This window comes from Nicotiana tabacum, chromosome 6 (assembly GCF_000715075.1).
Source record: "Nicotiana tabacum cultivar K326 chromosome 6, ASM71507v2, whole genome shotgun sequence".
Classification (NCBI taxonomy): domain Eukaryota; kingdom Viridiplantae; phylum Streptophyta; class Magnoliopsida; order Solanales; family Solanaceae; genus Nicotiana; species Nicotiana tabacum.
Genome location: NC_134085.1, coordinates 84,558,612 through 84,583,597, shown reverse-complemented (window position 1 = coordinate 84,583,597; position 24,986 = coordinate 84,558,612).

Here is a 24,986-nt window from a genome sequence, read left to right as displayed (position 1 = left end):
CGTCGTCGTTCGATCGAGGTCGAACCTTTCTTTTTTGATGGAGAAGGCCCTTGGCCTTGAAGGGTGTTATTTCAAACTTATCGAAATAATAGCCCGTCGTCGTTCGATCGAGGTCGAAACTTTACTTTTTGACGGAGAAGGCCCTTGGCCTTGAAGGGTGTTATTTCGAACTTATCAAAATATCAGCCAGTCGTCGTTCGATCGAGGTCGAACTTTTCCTTTTAGATGGGGAATGCCCTTGGCCTTGAAGGGTGTTATTTGGAACTTATCGAAATAACAGCCCGTAGTCGTTCGATCGAGGTCGAACCTTTCTTTTTTGATGGCGAAGGACCTTGTCCTTTAAGGGTGTTATTTCGAACTTATTGAAATAACAGCCCGTCATCGCTCGATCGAGGTCGAACCTTTCTTTTTTAATTGCGAAGGCCCGTGCCCTTGAAGGGTGTTTTTTCGAATTTATCGAAATAACAGCCCGTCGTCGCTCTATCGAGGTCGAACCTTTCTTTTTTAATGGCGAAGGCCCTTAGCCTTGAAGGGTGTTATTTCAAACTTATCGAAATAATAGCCCGTCGTCGTTCGATCGAGGTCGAACCTTTCTTTTTTAATGGCGAAGGCCCTTGGCCTTGAAGGGTGTTATTTCGAAATTTTCAAAATAACAGCCCGTCGTCGTTCGATCAAGGTCGAACCTTTCTTTTTTGATGGTGAAAGCCCTTGGCCTTGAAGGGTGTTATATCAAACTTATCGAAATAACAGCCCGTCGTCGTTCGATCAAGGTCGAACCTTTCTTTTTTGATGGCGAAAACCCTTGTCCTTGAAGGGTGTTATTTTGAACTTACTAAATAACAACCCATCGTCGTTCGATCAAGGTCGAACCTTTCCTTTTTTTATGGCGAAGGTCCTTGGCCTTGAAGGGTGTAATTTCGAACTGATCGAAATGACAGCCCGTCGTCGTTCGATCGAGGTCGAACCTTTCCTTTTTTTATGGCGAAGGTCCTTGTCCTTGAAGGGTGTTATATCGAACTTATCGAAATAACAGCCCGTCGTCGTTCGATCGAGGTCGAACTTTTCCTTTTAGATGGGGAAGGCCCTTGGCCTTGATGGGTGTTATTTCGAATTTATCGAAATAACAGCCCGTCGTCGTTCGATCGAGGTCGAACCTTTCTTTTTTGATGGCGAAAGGCCTTGGCCTTGAAGGGTGTTATTTCGAACTTATCGAAATAATAGTCCGTCGTCGTTCGCTCGAGGTCGAACCTTTCTTTTTTGATGGCGAAGGTCCTTGGCCTTGAAGGGTGTAATTTCGAACTTATCGAAATGACAGCCCGTCATCGTTCGATCGAGGTCGAACCTTTCGTGTTTTTATGGCGAAGGTCCTTGGCCTTGAAGGGTGTTATTTCAAACTTATCGAAATAATAGCCTGTCGTTGTTCGATCGAGGTCGAACCTTTCTTTTTTGACAACGAAGGCCCTTGGCCTTGAAGGGTGTTATTTCGAACTTATCAAAATATCAGCCATCGTCGTTCGATCGAGGTCGAACTTTTCCTTTTAGATGGGGAAGGCCCTTGGCCTTGAAGGGTGTTATTTCGAACTTATTGAAATAATAACCTGTCGTCGTTCGATTAAGGTCCAACCTTTCCTTTTTTATGGCGAAGGCCCTTGGCCTTGAAGGGTGTTATTTCGAACTTATTGAAATAATAGCTCGTCGTCGTTCGATCGAGGTCGAACCTTTCTTTTTTGATGGAGAAGGCCATTGGCCTTGAAGGGTGTTATTTCGAACTTATCAAAATATCAGCCAGTCGTCGTTCGATCGAGGTCGAACTTTTCCTTTTTGATGGGGAATGCCCTTGGCCTTGAAGGGTGTTATTTCGAACTTATCGAAATAACAGCCCGTAGTCGTTCGATCGAGGTCGAACCTTTCTTTTTTGATGGCGAAAAACCTTGTCCTTGAAGGGTGTTATTTTGAACTTATCGAAATAACAGCCCGTCATCGCTCGATCGAGGTCGAACCATTCTTTTTTAATTGCGAAGGCCCGTGCCCTTGAAGGGTGTTTTTTCGAACTTATCGAAATAACAGCCCATCGTCGTTCTATCGAGGTCGAACCTTTATTTTTTAATGGCGAAGGCCATTGGTCTTGAAGGGTGTTATTTCAAAATTATCGAAATAACAGCCCGTCGTCGTTCGATCGAGGTCGATGAAATATCTGTTAAAACACTATCCTTGATGTTATTTATGCTTTCTGCCTTTATTGTCATTGATACTTATATGCTTGATAAGGAAGAGTGTAAATCACCAAGGATGATGTTGTGCCGTATCATTGAGAGTAAAAGCACGAAGGGTTATGCCGTGCTGTATTATTGAGACTAAAAGCTTGAAGGGTGGTGCCGTGTTGCATTATTGAGAGTAAAAGCACGAAGGGTGATGTCGTGCCACATTATTAAGAGTAAAAACACGAAGGGTGATGTCGTGCCATATCATTTGAGAGATAAAGCACGAAGGGTGATACCTTTCATTTATATCGTTATTCTTGTATGTTATCATGAGGTCATGGCATGATGGGTGTTTCTGTGCAGGCGAGGATGAGGTACATGCATTATGTTTGATATCAGTCTTCCATGTATATGTTCTTGTCTTGACCTTGAACTGTTATTGACATGATTATGGATCTGATTTGATTTACTGCCAGTGTTCTGTCATGATCTCCATCAGAATTGTTGTTGTGTTGCTCATACTTTCTACTTGCTTAACTTGCAAATACCATGCCTATTTCATGCTTTTTTTAATTATACTCATGTTGTGTCTATTCTATTGTTTACCGTAAAAATGGTAACCACAATTAAATTTGTAAATGTGACTCTAAAAATACATGATCTATTATTATACTAGTTGTTAGAGCAGTTGATGCTAGGAGTATGAAGTTTAATGATGAGATGCAAGTTAAAACGGGCAGTAATCAAACCAAGGGGCTTGCTGCCCGGGCTTCAGACTGATGGATGAAGGGTCTCGGGGTCGATATCCGGCTCGAGCTCGAGCAATCGGGGGTAACCGGGGAAGGGATAATAGTTACAATATAATTAAAGAAGTTACTTTATGGCCAATACCAAGCAATAAATGAAGATCAAGTATGAAAGAAATAGATGCTAAGAGTAGCCTCAGGCAGATGAGTTAGAGAGAAAAGAGAGAGAGATTATTGATCTTGTGTAGAATAGTTGGAGCTCTACTTTACAGAGTGTTAACGACTCCCTTTTTATAAGAGGGGGGAGTCCAAACTTAGTATAAGATACGTTAAGTGATAAAGGAAATGGGATGGGACAAATAACTAGCTTCATGACGTATACGTAGTCTAATGTTAGGTTGCCCAGGTAGAATTAATCGACTCTGGATACACTCTTCAGAGGCTTCCCGTGTTTGTCAGGGTTTCGGATGATGCTATCCTCGTCTGGGTATCGATAGATCTTGAGGGAAATAACCGGCTCGAGGTCCTGAGCCTCCGAGGCGACCTATTAAAGCGATTTATCAATTAGAAATTGGTCCTCCGATTTCACCGTGCATATCCATTGCACCTTAGTGTAAGCCTTCCACCATGCTAGTCATTCATGCCTTTACTTGTTAACTTGTAAAAATCTTGTGTTTCCTTTTTGTTTGGTATATTTGTACTTAGGCCTCCACTATGCTAGTTAATGGAAGTTGATACTCTTTGTTTTCCTATTGGTTGTTATTACTCACGCGCTTTCCACCTAGTTTTTTATTGTTTCCCACGTGTATATCCTTGTCTATTGTTGTTACTTGCGTATTTCCTACGTTGTAATTCTTGTTATTGTGTTTCTGTCATCACGTTGGTTCTGCTATACATACATTTGGGAAGGATGAGTTGAACACACGAAGGGTGTTGCTGTGCTAATTGATTTGTCACATAAATTTATTTATATATTATGAGGATGAGATAGAAGCACGAAGGGTGTTATCGTGCCATTTGACTTGATATCTCTGATATACTTCTCATAGCAGGAAGGATTGTAAATCTTCTATTGTGATTCCTGCTAGTAATTGTTGACTGTCTCGCAGAGTTGTATACGGTACTTTTAAATGTTATGTTTGAAACTCCCTATAGTGTTAGTCTAATGTAAATGTTATAACAATAAGAATCTTTCAACTAAAAGCCTCGTCACTACCTCAACGAGGTTAGACAAAATACTTACCAGTACATGGGGTCGGTTGTACTGATACAGTACTTCTGCATGTTCCGTGAAGATTTTGGAGTAGAGCTGTTGGTGAAGTCGGGTGTTGATTCGGAAGATGTTCGTGCATTTGGTTATAGTTGGTAGTTTAGATTATTGCTAATCTATTTATGTAACTGTCAAATAGACGTCTATTTTTTGTATCAGTTTTGAAATTCCAAATCTTAGAAGCTCATGATTCGTACTACTTGGTCTTGGTAAATTCATAAATGCTCAGTTATCTATTCTCTTTTCTCTTATAACCTCAGTTGGATTGTGTTTTTTTTTAGTTGGCTTACCTAGCGGGTTGAGTTAGGTGCCAGCACGACTTGTGGTTTTTGGGTCGTGACAAGGTGGTATCAGAGCACTAGGTTTGTAGGTTCTACGAGTCATGAGCAAGTGTCTAGTAGAGTCCTGCAGATCGGTATGATGATGTCCATACCTATCTTTGGGATACTACAGGCATTGAGGAAATAATTTCCCTTTCTTCTTTCCTTACCGTGCAACCTTGTTTCAGCTTGAAACCTATGACTTCACTCTTCTCGATCACTCATTTACGATGTTGTACGCTCAATATTTGATATTTGCCGATGATCGATGATGCTGCAGATGGATTACGATGGGCTATGGATGCTTGATTATCATCACGATGTGTTGTCTAGTCTCAGAAGCGGATGCAACGTCAAAATCTTCTAGTCGTTTATTTGTGGTACGAGGTGGGTGCATATGTCTGGTTGGTAAGCACATATTTGGGATGATTGGCGGGTGGCTAGGCTATTTTGATTAAGGTGGGATTATGGCAAGGTGTCGATTTGGGTAAAAACTGGTGTGTCATCTCCTACATGGTGAGCTTGGATCGTGTTTCTCGTACGAGGTTTCCATTCAGTGGAGTGCATATGTCATCATTCCAAAGCATTTAGGGAGTTGTTTCATTGTTGCAATGATTGGCAAGTGTTTGGCAGAGTCTTGGGGTTATGAAAAGAATCCTTTTGTTTACAGTCTTATCTATTCTGATAAGAAAACGCTCTTAGTTCAGTTCGGTAGAACGTGGGTCTCCAAAAAAGGTGTTCTATGACCGACATTTCATGAGTTTTGAAGTATTCAGCTAAATAGTCGTGTAGTATTGGGGCATGCTGTGAAGATATGGTACTTTGGGTTAACAATGAGGTGTTCTTTGGCTTCGAGCTAAGTGGTGGAGTCTGCTAATGACGATCAGATTTTAGGATTATGGGTCGTATCTGTTTCCGAACTGAGAGATTTCTAGGTTATTTCTTTGAATGGGCATATGCTTGTAAAGCACGGGTGGGCTTGAAAATGGTAGCTAATGGTAGTCGCATCTGCTGTATTTACTTGTTAAGAAAGTCTACAAGTCAATATTGAGGTGGTGCAAGAAATGGCTTCGGGTTCCTAAGAAGTTCCCTTAGGGCGATCATATTGGATTAAGTCACTTTTGGGTTGGCAGTCTGCGTGACTTGATTGAGTTTGAGGCGACTGGTTCTGATTGCTCGATTATGTATTACTAAGTTCCGAAGAATATATCATAGTTATGACCACTGTCGGAGTTGATGTTTTCTACAGGTATAGAAACTATATTGCGTGTGGTGGTGTGCTCCTAGATTGAGATAAATAAAAGATTCTTGGTTCATGAAGTGTTTAATTTGCATAAGGTTTAAAGTTGACTATGAGATTTTTGTAAGTTCTATGAGTTAGCATTTTAGAGGCGATGCGCTATGTGGGGTTGAAAAGTTGCGTGTGCAAGGTTGTAGATAGTTTTGGAGGGAAGGATATGAGTTCTTGAGGTCACAAATCATTTTGGGTGTTTAAGGTTTAGCTGGCACTATGTGTTCCCATCGAAGTTGAGTTCGCCTGTTGGTAGGAATATATGTTTTGAGCTATGAGTGTTTCTCCGTGAGATGATGGAGTATGAATTACGTGTTAGCTATTTGAGTAGTGGTGTTGAGAATGGGTATGAAAATGCAGGTATTCATGAGCCTCAAAGACTGAATGTTCTTGTTGGCAGACAATTCCTTGAGTGTGAGTTGAGAAGAAATGTAGAGGATTGGATGATTGATGGTAGGTGTTATGGAAAGGTTGTTATAGACTTTTGGAAGGTTTATTACATGTTTGAGGAAGATAGAAATTTATTTTGGGGATTATTTTGAGCCTAATGAGAATGTGTATTCTGTATCGGATCAGACCTGTTTATTCTTGTGCAATTGTTACCATATATATATATCATCGGGTGGAATGGATGTCATTCGCGCCTTGGTTTATATTATATGTTTCTCTCTTATACTATGGTGGGTTGTGAGGGTTACATGATTCTTCGTATGCATATTGTGATTCAGTTTAGGCCTCATGGCATTATGGGCGAGATAGCCTTTGTGATGTTGATTTGCTTATTGCACCATAGTTGTGCTTGTCTTCCTAGTATTGTTTGTTCCTAATGATTTTCTCCACAGTTATATTTTGTGAACTCTGTTGTGCTTGATATTGATGCACATGTGATCAGTGAGCCCGAGTATTATGGCTCAACGGGTACCCAATATGGATTGATATGATGGGATCGGGTTGCACGCCGCAATGATATAGTGATGAAATATGGCTCCTTATTTCAATGTTGTGTATATTGCTTTCACTCTATTGAAAATAGTTCATTATAAAGCGCTAAAATTTCCCTATCTGCTTAACTTACTTAGTAGTTTTCTTATTTAGTTTTCTTAGTGTTATCTGTCATGTCTGAATAATTACTTGTTGGTGTACGGAACCGGGTTGTGTGTGGCTCTATATGATTATTGTTAATGCTTGTCATATATGGATGCTTGTGTTGGCTAAGATGAGGTTTCTAGACCTGAAATTTGCGTTATTGTATTGGGATGAGAAAGGTTTGGAACAATAACACTACAGTTTGTTGAGGATTTGGACAATGGCCTTGTTCGGGCAAGTGAATTTCTTGGCTTATTGATCAGATGAGTGGTTAAGTGGTATGCGTGTTTCTTTCATAATCGGTAAGGTATGAAGGTTTTGAATGAGGTTCTAACCGATATGAGGTTTGCTACCGGCACCAGATTTATTTTGGATTTGATTTGGGCAGTAATGGTGGTCAGCAGTTCCTATTGTGAGTGTCGCAGTGATGGGGTATATCATGTGATTACATCGTGTGTTATGGTTATGAGTTGATACAACTTGTTCAGACTTATAGAGTTTGTGGTTGTGGGATTCAGGTCTTGTAATGAGTTCTGGATGATAGAAATTAAGTTCTAAGGTTTAAGGACCAAGGTTGAAATAAGGATCTCTAATTATGTTGGGTTGGTGGGCTTATGTGGATTAGGATGATGTGGGATCACCCCCGGGTTTATACTTAGTATGATTACACTGTGATTTGATAGTTTGGAACAACTCCTAGCTCGTTCGAGGATGAACGTGTGTTTAAGTGGTGGAGAATGTAACGATCCGACTGGTCATTTTGGAAATCTACACTTCGCTCGGTATCTTGAGGGATCGAGTATCTCTGCATAATGTATTATGACTTGTGTAAATCGTCGGTATTAGTTTTCAAGTTATTCGGAATCAATTTGGAAAAATGAACTTCAAGATTTAAGTTCTAAGTTGGAAGAATTGACCGAGTTTGACTTTTTAGCATTTGACCTCAAAATGGAGTTTCATCAATTCCATTAGATCAGTTGGGTGAATTTTGACTTAGGAGCATGTCTGGATTGTAATTTGGTGGTCCGTAGTTGAATTAGTCTTGAAATGACAAAAGTTGGATTTTTGAGAAGTTTGACTGGGAGTGGACTCTTTAATATCGGGGTCGGATTTCAATTCCGGAAGTTGGATCAAGCTCGTAATCTCAAATTTGACTTTTCTGCAAAATTTGAGGTCAATCGGACGTGATTTGATAATTTTCGGCATCGGTTGTGGAAGTTTGAAGTTTCAAGTTCATTGATTTTTGGATTGAGGTGTGATTCGTCATTTCGATATTGTTATATGTGTTTTGAAGCCTCGAGTAAGTCCGTGTTATATTATGAGACTTGTTGGTTTGCTTGGACGTGGTCCCGAGAGGCTCAATGAGTTTCAGATAGGTTTGGGTTGTGTTGCGCTTGTTTTTTAATGGTTCGACATTGTTTCTTGAAGCATGAATGGTATTATATTAAGCAAATAAGCTCCAATTTCTATTTTTATTGAATCATTAGATCTGTATTGTAATTACCGAGCTATAGCAAAAATAATCGTAGAATTTAGACATCGTATGAGGAGTTTATGGTCATTTTACTAGGAATTGGGTTGCCAAATTTTTCAGATTAATTACGAAATTGCCACGGATTTCGTTATTAAAAATTTTCACTATTTCTAAATATTGAAACCAACATATCTCCTTCAATATAAGGTCAAATGGAGTGATTCAAGAGTCTAACTTTACTAAAATTTCACAAGGAATCCATTGGAAGCATCAAAAATGAGTTTCAAGATAATTTGGCACAAGAAACGAGGTATAACAGTGTTAAAATAAGGGTTTTGTTCATTTAACATATTTTGAGTTTGGGAGCTCTGAATTGGAAAATTGTTTAGACGATTTTTACCATATAAATTGGGGTAAGTGTTCTCTACTCAGTTTTAGTTATATTTCATGAATCTATATTTGATTTTAGCTTTTTGTTGATGAATTTTAAAGAGGAAATTAGGGGTTTTGGCCTAAAGTTTTATAATATGAATTTTTGAGTTTTGAACATCAATTTGGAGTTGGAATTGAGTGAAACTAGTATGGGTGGACTCGTAATTGAATGGGTTATCATGTTTTGTGAGTTTTGTCGGGTTCCGAGGTGTGAGCCCAGGCTTGATTTTTGGCCGGATTTGGGATTTGACTTAGGATTCGATCATTATAATTTGGAATTGTTACCTTGGGCTTTATTTGATGTATTTGAGTTGCTTTTGGCTAATTTTGAGCCGTTCGGAAGTTACTACGCGCGTGATGGCATTTTTGGAGCATTACATGGCTTGCTCGTTTTTTTAATTGGCTTGTTCGAGGTAAGTTTTTTTGCCTAACTTTGTTTTAGAATTTTTCCTCCTATTTTTCATTGTTTACTACATGCGGGGGTGATACATATATGAGGTGACGAGCGTATATGTATGTGCGGGGTTTAATCATGCTCGAGGGTAGATTGTGCTATAATTGTGTCTTGTAGGATTATGTAACTTTCTTGCTTCATGCTTCACTTGATTTACCGATGTTAAGAACATTGTATAAAATTTTAGTAATCAAGAATTAGCCCAACATAACTTAATCGAATATGGTAGAATTCTGAGAATACAGTGATGTGTCTAATTCGGTTATCTCTATACGAAATCAGTATTACATTACTACGGCCCATATTCATGACATACTAGACTATTTGCTTGTGTTGTGGATCATTGTGAGAATTGAGGAAGTATTTGAATAATATGGTTCTATAGGGTTGTTGAATCATTGTTGATTTGAAAGATATGATTGGGATTTGTTTGAAATATCTGTTAAAACACTCTCCTTGATGTTATTTGTGCTTCCTATCTTATTTTTCATTGATACTCATATGCTTCATAAGAAAGAGTTTAAAGCATGAAGGGTGATACAGTTCCATTATTTATACATTATCATGTGAGGGAGAGTATAAAGTACGGAGGTTGATGTCGTGCCGTATCATTGAGAGTAAAAGCACGAAGGGTGATGTCGTGTCGTATCATTGAGAGTAAAAGCACGAAGGGTGATGTTGTGCCATATTATTGAGAGTAAAAGCACGAAGGGTGATGTCGTGCCACATTATTAAGAGTAAAAACACGAAGGGTGATGTCGTGCCATATCATTTGAGAGATAAAGCACGAAGGGTGATGCTGTGCCATTTCATTTATATCATTATTCTTGTATGTTATCATGAGGTCATGGCACGATGGGTGTTTCCGTGCATGCGAGGATGAGAGATATGCATTATATTTTATATCAGTCTTCCGTGTATATGTTCTTGTCTTTACCTTGAACTGTTATTGTCATAATTATAGATCTGATTTGATTTACTGCCATTATTATATCATGATTTCCATCTCAATTGTTGTCGCGTTGCTCATACCTTGTACTTTCTTAACTTGCAAATACCATGCCTATTTCATGCTTTTTTAATTATACTCATGTTGTATCTATTCTGTTGCACCTTAGTGTGAGTCTTCCACCATGCTAGTCATTCATGCCCTTACTTGTTAACTTGTAAAGATCTTGTATTTCCTTCTTGTTTGCAATATTTGTACGTAGGCCTCCACTATGCCAGTTAATTGAAGTTGATACTCGTTGTTTTCCTATTGGGTTTTATTACTCACGTGCTTTCCGCCTAGTCTTTTATTGTTGCCCACATGTATATCCTCGTCCATTGTTGTTACTTGTATATTTCCTACTTTGTAATTCTTGTTATCGTGTTTCTGTCATGTCGTTGGTTCTGCTATATGTATATTTGGAAAGGATGAGTTAAACGCACGAAGGGTGTTGCCGTGCTAATTGATTTGTCACATAAATTTATTTATATATGGTGAGGATGAGATAGAAGTACAAAGGGTGTTACCTTGCCATTTGACTTGATAGCTTGGATATACTTCTCATACCAGGAAGGATTGTAAATCTTCTACTGTGATTCCTGCTCATAATTTTTGACTGTCTCGTAGAGTTTTATATGGTACTTTTATCTGTTATGTTTGAAACAGCCTATACTGTTAGTCTAATGTACTGGTTATAACAATAAGCATCTTTCAACTAAATGCCTCGTAACTACCTCAACGAGGTTAGACAAAATACTTACCAATACATGGGGTCGGTTGTACTTATATTGCACTTCTACACGTTCCATGCAGATTTTGGAGCGGAGCTGCTGGTAACGCCGGGTGTTGATTCCGAAGATGTTCGTGCATTTAGTTATAGCTGCCACTTGTCCTTGGTAGTTTAGATTATTGATATTCTGTTTATATAACCTTCAAACAGAACGTGTATTTATTTGTATCAGTTTCGAAATTCCAAATCTTAGAATCTTGTGATTCATTATACCAGGTCTTGGTAAATTCATAAATGCTTAGTTATCTATTCTCTTTTCCCTTATAACCTCAGTTGGGTTGTGTTTTTCTGTTAATTGGCTTACCTAGTGGGTTGAGTTAGGTGTCATGACGAATTGTGGTTTTTGGGTGGTGACACCTTATTGACTAATTAACGAAAATATGTATTCTCTTTATTCATGAGTGAGTTTAGGTAGACGGTATCGAGTAGGCTTGCTCAGCCAGGTTATCTCGGTTGAGTGTCGCTCATGCTCCCCGAGGTTGAGGCTTAACATTGTGTAGATCCAGGAATTGGACCCACCTGAGTGTTAACAACTGAGATGTTAATGTTGTTGTTGATACCCGAGGTAGAGATGCTTCCTGATCGCGTTTCTTTTTATCTTTCATTACTATTATTGTTTTGGACAATATACTATATTAATAGACTTGTAATCATATATTAGAGCTCATGACATAGTGTTACCAGTTCTGAAAATTTGTTGCATTGATTTGGTGTTTATCTATGCTATTCTATATTTTGACTTATTTGTTCTATATCTATTATTATTTTCCAAAATATTTTATGTTTGGCTTGCTTAGCAAGTGGGGCTAGGCGTTGTCATGGCTTATGGGAGTTTTGGGTAGTGACTGCATGGTGTTAGAGTAATAAGTTGCTTAGGTCTCACGAGTCATGTGCAAGTTCGTAGAGTCTTACGTATTGGTATGGAGACATTTGTACTTATCTTCAAGAGGCTACAAAGCTGTTAGAAAAACTTCTCTTTCTTTCATACTCTATCGTGCAGATTTATTTATCCCCGACATTAGAACTTTTGTATTTCTATTGTTTCACATATGGTAAGGTCACGAGATTCTTTGGTTGATAATGCTGCCTTGATGGATAGAGCCACAAGAGACTGGGGCTGAGGATGAGGCTGAGGTGGAGCACGTGCAGCAATTTGGCGTCGTGCTAGAGCAGCCACTATGGAGCCACCAATTGCTCCAGTTGAGGAGAAAAACCCTTATCATGTTGAGCCAATGGGACCAGCTCAGGCTCTGGAGGGATGTGGTGCTACACCTGGACTCTAGGAGACTTTGTCTCGTATTCTGAGCATTTTTGAGGAATTGACTCAAGAGGAAATAATTCCTATTCTTGTAGTTACTTCACAATATGGGCCAGGAGCCCAGACTCTCGCTGCACACACACCAGAGCAGTTGGCTCATGGTTACCAGACATCGGGAGTCCTATCGGTGTAGCTAGTCCCTGTAGTTCAGCCCTAGACTAAACCAACCTTTACTGCTGAGGAGCAGAAGAGGATGAAGAGATTTCAAATATTTCATCATCCCCATTTCAATGGAGAGCCTATTAAGGATGAATAGGGGTTTCTTGATGTCACCTTACTCTACATAATTTGGGTCTGGTAGACCCGAACAGGGTTGATTTTTTCACCTTCTAGTTGATAGGGACAACCTATAGATGGTGGTATACTTATAAATTGAGTAGGTCAGTTGGTGCGACACCACTCAAATGGGCTCAGTTTTAAGTTTTCTTCTTGTTGAAGTTTATTTTACATACTCGCTAAGACAAAATACAAAGTGAGTAGGGGCATCTATGCTAGGTAGGCATGAATGTGACTCAGTATGGGAAGAGGTTGACGAAGCTAGCAGGTCATGCTATGTTATTGGTCTGTAGAGAGAGAGGGAGATAGAGAGATGGAGAGGGAGAGAGAGAGAGTATTAGGAGTTTCATTAAGGGCCTCAACTTTGGTATCCGATATAGGATGTCCCGAAAGGCTGCGATTAATATTACTTTCCACCATATTGGGGATATTGCTAGGCACTTAGAGCCTTTCCATAAGCAGGGGAGAGTGGAGCGACACACCAAAAGGTCCCATGGTTTAGGTTGTTTTGGGGGTGCCTCATCTGGAGGCTATGGAAATAACAGTAGAGGGCGTTCTTTTAGTCCTGCACAGTCGATCCATCAGGATCCTCGTGGTTCTTTAGTTAGCCACAGATCATGTAGTGCTTACCCATGTTAGTTATCTTTCAGTCACTACCAGCATAGATTTCATATCGTGTTCCAGTTGTTCCAGGTTCTTCAAACAGATATTCACGTTCTCAGCGACAGTTATAGAGCCACCAGCCTCGCTAGAGAAGGATTTCTTTGAGTGTGCAGACTTGAGTCATATCAAGAGAGATTGTCCCAGGCTTCTCTGTGCCGTTTACCATGTTAGGTCATCCAGTCCATGATTCCATCATCAACAGCTACACCACCCACACAACCAGCTACAAGTAGGGCTTAATTTATTCGAGTTTATCCTAATGGTGGAGGTTAGTCCTGCTAAGGTTAGACCTATTATAATGCATTCTCGGGTAGGCTAGATGAATTTATTTAGATACTATGATCATAATTATTGTTTCAATGTGCTAAAGGGATGTTTCGGTATTATTTGAACCCGATTCCACTTATTCTTATGCGTCATCATATTTTGCTTCTTGTCTGGCTATGCCACATGATTCTCCTGATATTCATGTTCATGTATCTACACATGTTGGTTATTTTATTAAGGTAGATCGTGTATACCGGTCTTGTGTGGTTACTATTAAGGGTGATGAGACTAGGGTTGATCTTCTGTTGCTTCATATGATCGACTTTGATGTGATTTTGGGTATTGATTGACTACCTCTGTACCATGTTATTCTTTATTGTCACTCTAAAATAGTGACTTTAGTCGATGTTAAGGTTGCCAAGATTGGAATGGAAGGTTTCTGTTGGTCGTACTCCTAGTTAGGTGATTTCATTTCTGAAGTCTCAACGGATGGTTGAGAAGGGGTTTTGGCATATGTGGCCTTTGTGAGAGATGTTAGTGTTGATACTCATACTGTTGAGATAGTTCTAGTCGTGAGGGATTTTCCAAATATCTCTTGTCAATCTACCTGGCATGCCACTTGATAGGGATATTGATTTTACTAATGATTTGGGGTCGGGCACTAAGCCCATATCTATTTCACTGTATCACAAGGTTCTAGTTGAGTTGAAATATTTGATTGAGTAGTTTACAGCATTGTTGGACAATGGGTTCAACATTCGAGTGTTTACCTTGGGGTATGCTGGCGTTTTTTTGTGAAAAAGAAATATGGTTCCATGAGAATGTGTATTGATTATAGGTAGTTAAAGAAGGTTACCATTAAGAATAAGTATCCATTTCCTTGTATTGATGTGTTTTCTCAGCTTCAGGGTGCTAGAGTGTTATTGACAATTGATTTGAGATTTGCTTATCACCAGTTGAAGATTAGTGCTTCAAACATCCCTAAGCCAAATTTCAGGACTCACTACGGGCATTATGAGTTCTTGGTAATGTCTTTTGGTTTGACTAATTCCTCGACAACTTTCATGCATTTGGTGAACAATGTATTCCAACCTTATTTAGACTCATTATCATTGTATTCATTGATGATATCTTGGTATATTCTCATAGTGATGGGGAGCATTAATACTATTTGAGGATTTGGCTTTAGATTTTGAGGAAGAAGAATGTGTACGCTAAGTTCTCCAAGTGTGAGTTTTTGTTGGATTATATTCCATTCATGGGCCACGTGGTGTCTAGTGATGGGATAAAAGTGGACCTAAAGAAGCTTGACGTAGTATAGAGTTAGATCAAACCTTCTATAGCTACAAAGATTAGGAGTTTTTTAGGTTTGGCTGGCTACTATCATCGCATTGTGGAAGGGTTCTCATATATTGCTTCCCCATTGAACAAGTTGACCAAGAAGTATTTCAGATGGTCTGATGAGTGTGAGGAGAATTTTTACATGCTCAAGACTGCTTTGACTAAAGCTGCAGTATTGGTATTTCCCTTAAGATCGGGGTGTATGTAGTCTATTATGATGCTTCACGTGTTTGTCTTGGGCGTGTGTTAATGCATGACAATAGAGTAATTTCCTATGCATCATCACACCATTTGCAGCCCCATGGGAGGAATTATACAATTGATGATTTGGAGTTGGTGGCTATTGTTCGTGCGCTCAATATTTGGAGGTACTACTTGTACTGTGTGTGTTGTGAGGTCACACCCGGATCATCAGAGTCTTCAGCATTTGTTCAAGCAAAAGGATTGAATTTGAGGTAGTGAAGGTGGTTAAAGTTGTTGAAGAATTATGATATTACTATTTTGTATCATTTGGGGAAGGCTAATATGGTAGCAGATGCCTCAATTAGGGTGGTAGTGAGTGTGGGGAGTTTGGCCTTTATTCTAGTTGTGAAGAGGCCTTTAGACATGGATGTTCAAGCTTTGTCCCAGATTTGTGAGGCTTGATATTTATGAGCTTAGTAGAGTTCTTCCTTGTGTTGTTGTCCAATCGTCCTTGTTTAAGTGCATTAAGGCTCGCCAGAATGATGATCCTCATTTGCTTGTCCTTGCGGACATGGTGTTGCGACGTGGTTCTAAGAAGGTGGTCCTTGCTGTTGATGGTATATTGTAACTTCATGATCGAGTTTGTGTTCTTAATATTGATGGTTCTAGCGAGTTGATTTTTATTGAGGCTCATAGTTCGTGGTATTCTATTCAACCAGGTGCCACAAAGATGTATCATGGCCTAAAGAAGCATTATTGGTAGTGGGGGATGAAGAAGGACATTGTTGGACATGTTTCTCAGTATTTAAAATGCCAGTATGCCAAGTATGAATATCAGAAAACAGGTGGATTGACATAGATATTGGTGATGCCGGAGTAGAAGTGGGAGTGCATTACTATGACTTTGTGGTAGGATTAGCACAGACTTTGAGGAGATTTGACATTGTTTGGGTCATTATGGATAGACTGACCAAGTTTGCGGATTTCATTCTGTTCATGACTTCTTACACTTTGAATAAGTTGGCTTAGATCTATATTAGAGAGATTGTTATCTATCATTCAGTTCGTGACACTCGATTTACATCACGCTTTTAGAGAGTTATGCATCGTGAGTTAGGCAAGCAGGTGGAGTTGAGTGCTGCATTTTACCCTAAGACGAATGGGCAGTCCGAGCGGATTATTCAGATCCTTCATGATATATTGCGAGCATGTGTTATTGATTTTAGAAGCCATTAAGATCAATTTCTACTATTATTAGAGCTTGCCTACAACAACAACTATCAATCTAGTATCTAGGTGGCTCCATATGAGGCATTATAAGGGTGGCAATGTCGTTCTTTGCTTGGTTGGTTTAAGCATTGTGCGGCTAAAGTGTCGGGTATAGATTTCGTTTGTGATGCTTTGGAGAAGATAAAGTTGATGCAGGAGCAACTTTGTACAACTCAGTCCATGCAGAAGAATTACGTTAATATGAAGGTTTGTGATGTGGCTTTCATGGAGGGTGAGAACTTTCTTCTTAGAGTTTCGCCTATGAAGGGCATGATGAGAATTGGGAGGAAAGGCTAGTTGACTCCTTGATGAAGAGAGGTGGCATATAGACTTTCTTTGCCACCCAACATGTCAAGAGTTCGTCTAGTATTTCATGTTTTCATGCTACGAAAGTATCATGAAGATCAGTAGCATGTGTTGGATTTTAGTTTAGTCCAGTTGGATGAGAATTTGGCTAATGAAAATGAATTGGTGTCGATTTTGTATAGGTTGGTTCATAAGTTGAAGTTGAAAGAGATTGCATCAGTAAAGGTTAAGTGGAGAGATCATCTCATCGAGGAGAAGACTTGGGAGACCAATCATGATATGTGGAGTAGATATTATCATCTTTTTGGCATTCCATGTATGATTCTAAACTCGTTCAAGGACAATCATTTGTTTAAGAGGGGGAGAATGTAACGAACCGACCAGTTGTTTTATGTATTTGAGTCTCATTCCCCAAGTTGATGCTCCCCATATGTTTTTTGTTTTATGAGGTGTAGGGCTTGTTGATTAGGTTCAGTAACGTTTGAGTGTGATTAGAACACTTAGTTTAGTTTTTGAAACTTAAGTTGTAAGAGTTGACCAAGGTTTCACTTTTGAGTAAACTACATCGGATTGGTGATTTGATGGTTCTAGTGGGCTAGTATTGTGATTCTGGACCTGGGTGTATGTTCTGATTTCGATTGGGTGGTTCTTAGAAGGTTTGGCTCTATTTGCCAAAAGTTCTCAATTTGAAAGTTTGGAGAGGTCATAGGTTTGATCGGGAGTTAACTTTGATGATATCTATCTCGAATTGTTGTTCAAGAACTTGGAATATGTTCATTTAGTAGATTGGAACTTCTGTTTGATGTTTAGTTGGAATCCAGAATGTTAGGTTGTTGATGAAGTTGAAAAATTAAGAGATTCATTTCGGAGTTCGAATCATAATTTTGATATTAATTATAATGTTTTGGGTCTTGGGATAAGTTTGGATTAGGTTTTTGGATTGTTGGTATGATTTGAGAGGGAGACCCGGGTGGATTCCGGACGATTTTGGAGTTTGTATGATCTGCTATTACTGGTGTGCCGGACCTGTGAGGTTTGGTGCACTTGTGCGACATTGCACATGTGGATCAAGAGGCACATACGCGAGGTGGGAGATGGGAGACCTATTTTATGAAGGATGTTGTACAGAAGCGGATGTGTAGAAGCAAAGATTTGATGCGCACATGCAACTGTGCATAAGCGGAAGTGTGGTTACGGGTGCGAGGCTTGGGTGGGTGTGTTATATTGTAGAAGTGAGCATTTCTAGCAGAAATGAGTGCGCAGAAGCGTGACTTTCGTAACCATATGCAGAATCATTGGTAGGCTTTATATTTTCAAGGAATTAGCTAATTTTTCATTATTTTGAGTTTGGAGCTCCTGTAAAGGCAATTACTTGGGAGATTTTCACTGCTACTTGAAGGGTAAGTAATTTCTACTTGGATTTGATTATACATTTTGTTTGCCCATGGATTTATATAATTAAGAGAAATTTTTTGGGTTTATTTCTAGATTTTGGAAAGTAAATAATTTAGATTGGAACCCCGATTTGGAGTCGAATTTAGAAGAGACTTGTATATTTGGATTTTTATTCGAATGGGTGGTTGGAGTTTATGAGTTTTGCAGAGTTTCGCGAAGGGGCCCGAATTGACTATTTAATTGACTTTGGGTAATTGATTAAAGATCAAGTCTTTGTGCTCCGTAATCATTTTCTTTAGTATTATTTGATACCGTGGTGTATTGTTAATCAAGATTTAAGCCATTCGGAGGCCGATTTGCAAGGAAAGGTATTCTTAGGATATTGATATTGGTCGATTGAAGTAAGTATCTTGCCACGCTTTGTCTTGAGGTATTAGTTGTTTGAATTGATGATTTTGGCTACATACTGGGGTTGGCGTACATGTGAGATGGCGAGCGTATGTCCTTGCGCCAGGTTTATCCATGCACAGAGTAGTATTTAGGCTGTATAATACATTTATTTGGATACTATTCTTCTTGCTATCATGCTTTATATTTGTATGACTACGTGAAATTCTTGAATCGTGCTAAAGATCATGTGTAGATTTTGATTTTCTCTTTGAACACGATGCTCGTTATTGTATGGCGTACCCACCTAATTAAAGTGGCAGTCGTACACGTTGCACATGCATACACTTTAACATGTTATTTATACTCAGTCCATATGTATGTGAGTTGATACACATTGTTCGTATAAATGTATTCTTGTATATGCATTGTGTTTGATGGACATGATTGATAGTATGTGAGTGGCCCGTGCAGGTTTAGTTATTATAGCACATGAGTTGTCCTTGTGGTTATTATGATTATGGCACGCGAGTTGTCCTTGCAGCGTGTTGATAAGAATCTATCACCCTAGGGTCGTCCTCTCATTTTCTCCTTGATGACGTACACATGGACTATGGAAAACTACTAAATGATTAGACTTCCTGTATTTTCTCCATATGCTAATTTCTTAGATGTATGCATAAATTTTATCATATTCCTTCTCTATGTGCTAGCTCAGAATGTATACTTGTCATTTATGCTTATCTTCTCTATGTGCTGCTTTCATTTATGAAACATGTGGTACATGTCTTCTCTATATGTAAACTTGTGTAATTTTACTTGTTTATTGATGTATATCTTCTCTATATGTTAAAACGCTAGCTTGTTTACGATGCTCGTGTATATCTTCTCTATGTATGGTCTTACCTATTTTTCATGCTTAGATTTCGGTTTTGTTGATGTGTACACACATATTCGTGAGCTGTACAGGTTTGATATGTGAGTATCATTTATAACTCTCGCCACTACCTCACCGAGTTTAGTCATAATATATACTTGGGTATATGGGGTCAATTATACTCATACTACACTTTGTAGTTAATTTTGCAGATCCAGTAGTCGAACCAAGTTGAGTGTTAGGAGCTGAGTTGTTGTTATTGCTGTTGAGACCCAAGGTAGAGCTGTTTCTTGATCACAGTATATGATGTCACATTCTATGCTTCATAACTATTATAATTTTAGACAATATACTGCGTTAGCAGACATATATTCGTACATTAGTGTACCAGTTCTTGGGCTTTGTTGTATTGATATGGTATTTAATTATGTTATTCTACCTTTTGACTTGTTTATTTTTTATATATTATTATTACCCAAAAACTTTTATATTTGGGCTACTGAGCAAGTGGGGTTAGGCACCATCACGGCCTGTGGAGGTTTCGGGTGCTAATAACTTGGTATCAGAGCACTAGGTTTCTTTGGTCTCATGAGTCATGAGCAAGTCTTGTAGATTCTTGCGGATTGGTCATAAGACATTTGTACTTATCTTCCAGACATTATAGGACTGTTAGGAAAACTTCTCTTTATTTCGTTCCCTATCATTCGGAATTGGTTATACCCAAAGTTTGAACCTTGGTCTATCTATTCTATAAAAGATGGTGAGGACATAAGCTTCTCTGGCTGATGATGTTGCCACCAATGATGGAGTCGCAAGAGGATTGGTATAGGGTAGAGGCAGAGGTGGAGCATGTGTCACTGTTAGCAGCCATGCTAGAACAGACACTGTGGAGCCACCAATAGCTTTAGTTGAGGAGTACATTCCTGATCATGTTGAGCAAGGAGAACCGACTTAAACTCTGGGGGGACTTGATTCAATGTCTAGACTCAAGGAGACTTTTTTCTTGTATTCTAAGTGTGTTTGAGGGTTTGACTCAGGAAGTTATGATTCCTATTGCTCCAGCTACTTCACATGCTAGGGGAGGATCCCAAAGTCCCTCCGCACATACACCGGAGTAGCTAGTTCATGTTTACTAGACATCGAGAGTCCTATCGGTGCAACCCGTCATTATAGTTTAGCCTGAGACTACACCATCCTTAACTGCTGATGAGTAGAAGAGGATGGAGAGATTTAAGAGACTTCATCCTCCCCATTTCAGTGGAGAGCCTATTGAGGACGCACAAGATTTTCTTGATCAATGCCAATATGTTCAATGTATTTTGGATTTGGTGGACTCAAACGAGGTTGATTTTTGTCACCTTCTAGGTGACAGGGCCAGTCTACAGATGGTGTAGACTTATGGGTTGAGTAGGCCAACCGGCACAACATCACTCACATGAGCTAAATTCTCAGTTCTCTTCTTGGAGAAGTTTATTCTACATACTCGTAGAGATAAGCTGTGTAGTGCATTGGAGCAGCTACAACAAGAGGGCATCACCATCAATAAGCATGAGATGAGATTCACAGAGCTGGCACGTAAATGATGTGTTCTTCATACCTAATAAGAGGAAGTGCGTAAAAAGATTCATTGAAGGCCTCAACATTGGTATGCGATATGGGATGGCCCGAGAGGCCAAGGCTGATACTACTTTTCACCAAGTTATGGATATTGTTAGGCTCTTAGAGTTTATTTGCACATAGGAGATAGAAGAGTAGGACGTCAGGAGGTCTCGTGGTTTCTCGGGGTTCTTCAGTTAGCCACGTATCATACAGCCCAGGGCACTCATCTTTCAGTGAACTTCAAGCACAAAGTTCACACCGTGCTCCATCTGTTCAAGGTTCTTTGGGCAAATTTTCAGTTTCATAGAGACATTAACAAAGCCAACTTACTTTAAGTGTGGAGACTTGAGTCATCTCGGGAGGGATTATCCTAGGATTCTGAGTAGTGTACCATGTTAGGGTAGTTAGTCCATGATCCCAATGCTATTAGCTATACCACCCGCACAACTAGATAGGGCTGGTGTCCAATCTACATGAGGCCGTCCTAGAGGTGGAGGTTAGTGCGATAGAGGAAGGCCCGTTATTATGCATTCGTGGGTGGGAAAAAGGTAGTTGTTGTACATGCTATGATCGCATGTAATGATTTAGTGTACCACATGGATGGTTTAGTATTACTTGACCTTGGTTCCACTTATTATTATGAGTTATCATATTTGGCTTCTTGTCTTGATATGCTACTTGATTCTCTAGATATTTATATTCATGTATCTAGACCTATTTGTGATTCAATTATGGTGGATCTTGTATATCAACCTTGTGTAATAACTATTTGGGGTTATGAGATTAGGGTTGATCTTATGTTGCTTAATATGGTCGACTTTAAGGTGATAACTTTGCATGGATTGTATATCTCCATATCATGGTACTGATTGTCATGTTAATACCACGGTGTTGGCAATGATGGGGTTGCCGAGGTTGGAACGGAGGGTTCTAATTAGGCATAATCCTAGTAGGGTGATTTTATTTCTGAAAGCTCAACAGATGGCTGAAAAGGGGTGTTTTGTGTATGTGGCCATTGTGATAAATATTACTACTAATACTCTTACTGTTAAGTTAGGTCTAGTAGTGAGGGAGTTCTCATATGTGTTTCTTGAAGTTATGCCAGACATGATACCCAATAAGCATATTATTTTGGTATTGATTTGGTGATGGACACTTAGGCCATATCTATTCCACTATATCCCATGACTCCAGGTGAGTTGGAGGAATTGAAGGAGCAGTTGCAAGAGTTGTTGGATAAGGGGTACATCAGGTTGATGGTTTCACCTTGGGGTACGTTGGTGTTGTTTGTGAAGAAGAAGGAAGGTTCCATGCAGATGTGTATTGCTTATAGGTAGTTGAACAAGGTTACTATTAAGAACAAGTATCTTTTGCCTTGCATTGACGATTTGTTTGATCAACTTCAGGGTGCTAGAGTGTTCTTAAAGATTGATTTGAGATGAGGTTAGCACCAGTTGAAGATTAGGGATTTGGACATCCCTAATATGACTTTCAGGACATGTTACGAGCATTATGAGTTCTTGGTGATGCCTTTTGGTTTGACTAATGCCTCAACAACTTTTATGCATTTGATGAACAATGTGTTTTAGCCTTATTTTGATTCATTTGTCATTGTATTCAATTATAATATTTTGTTATATTCTCATAGTGTTGAGTAGAATGAGCAACATTTGAGGATTTTGCTTCAGATTTTGAGGGAGAAGAAGTTGTATGCTAAGTTCTTGAAGTATGAATTTTAACTAGAATATGTGGAATTCGTGGGACATGTGGTATCTAGTAATGGGATCAATGTGGATAAGAAGAAGATTGACGTAGTTTAGAGTTGGCCCAGACTTTCTACAGTTTTATGGAAGAGTTATCACCTATTGTAGTCCCATTGACCAAGTTGACCTAGAAGAGTGATTTATTCATATGGTTTAATATGTGTGACAAGATCTTTATGAAGCTTAAGATTGCTTTGAGTACATCTCCAGTACTGGTATTGCCCTCAGGATCAAGGATGTGTACGATCTATTTTAATACTTCACGTGTTGGTCTTTTGTGTGTGTTGATGCAAGACAGTAGTGTGATTGCATATGCATTAACTATTTAATACCCCATGAGAAGAATTATCCACTCCATGATTTGGAGTTGGAGGTTATTGTTCATGCACTTATGATTTGGAGGCAATACTTATATGAAGTGTGTCGTGCAGTCTTCGCTGATCTTCAAAATCTTCCACATTTGTTCAAGTAAAAGGATTTGAATTTGAGACAGTAAAGGCGGTTAAAGTTGTAGAAGGATTATGATATCACAATAATATATCATCAAAGGAAGGATAAAGTAATAATAGATACTTTGAGTAGGAAGGCAGTGAGTTAGGGGAGTTGTTGCATTTTTTCCAGCTGGAGAGGCCTTTGGCTATGGATGTTTAGGCTTTGTCCAATAGATTTGTGATGTTTGATGTGTCTGAGCCTAGTAGAGCTCTTTTTTGTGTTGTTGTACATATGTCCTTGTTTGAGTGCATTACGGATCGTCTGTATGATAATCTCCATTTTCTTATCCTTATGGACGTGGTGTTTCGAGGTGGTGCTAACGAGTTAGTCCTTGGTGATAATGGTGTACTTCAACTTCAGGTTGAGTTTGTGCTCCTAATTTTTATATCTTGAGCGATTTGATTCTTAAGGAGTCTCGCAATTCATGGTATTATATTTTCCCAGGTGTCACGAAGATGTATTGTGACTTAAAGCAGCATTATTGGTGGTGGATGATGAAGAAGGACATTATTGGGCATGTTTCTTGGTGTTTAAATTGACAACAAATCAAGTATGAGCATTAAAACCTAGGGGGATTGACTTAAGAGATTGGTTATGCCAGAGTAGAAGTTCGAGCGTGTTACCATGGACTTTGTGGTAGGATTTCCACGGGTTGTGAGGAGATTTGACGTTATTTGGATCATTGTGGACAGACTAACGAAGTTTGTCCATTTTATTCCAATCATGACTTCTTACATTCTAGTCTACATCAAAGAGATTTTTCGCTTTCATGATGTACCCATCTATATCATTTCATACTGCGGCACTCAGTTTACATAACACTTTTAGAGAGTTTGCAGTGTGAGTTAGGTACGTAGATGGAGTTGAGTATTGCATATAACCCTTATACTTTGAGCAGACCATTCAGATCCTTTAGGATATGACTCGAGCTTCTGTGATTGATTTTGAAGGCTAGTGGGATCAATATCTACCTTTATCGGAGTTTGCCTACAAAAATAGCTAAGTCTAGTATCTAGATGGCTCTGTATGAGGCCTTATATAGGAGGCAATGTCATTCTTCGATGTGTTGGTTTGATTCTAGTGAGGCTAGGATATTAGGCACTGATTTGGTTCATGATGGTTTGGAAAAGGAAAAGTTGATTCAGGAGTGCCTTCGTACAACGCAGTCCATGCAGAAGAGTTATGTTGCCAGGAAGGTTCATGATGTGTCTTTCATGGAGGGTGAGAAGGTTATTCCTAGAGATTTGTCTATGAAAGGCGTGATGATATTTGGGAGGAATGGCACTCCTTTGTATATTGGTCCATTTGAGGTGTTAGAGAGAGGTATTATGGGTTTCCTAAAATACTAAAAAAACTAATATAACTAGGATTCATAAAATTCATGAAACAATTAACAAATCTTCCCTTTGGTTTGAATTTTCTACAATAACAAGATCAATGTCTCTCTGTCTTGCCCTCATTTTGAGGAAGGACTCTACCTATTGTCACTCACATCGAAAAGTTTCGGAATGCCTAAACTTGTAAAGAGGCTCAATATCTTTAGTCGTAACACTAATTTTCCGATCCGCTTCTGCACTTGAAATAGCTTTTTGATAGCTATTACACTCAATCACATCAATGGCCTGCATAATTTGTATATCCGAGAAGATTTTTATCACATATGTTTGCAAACCTTTGTGGCAGATGGGATATGTTTTGTTGCAATTTTATATGATTGATGTTGTACATGTGTATTAACATTATCATCTTCATCAATATTCAACCTTCTCCACTTTTGAATTACTAGAATGATCTAGTA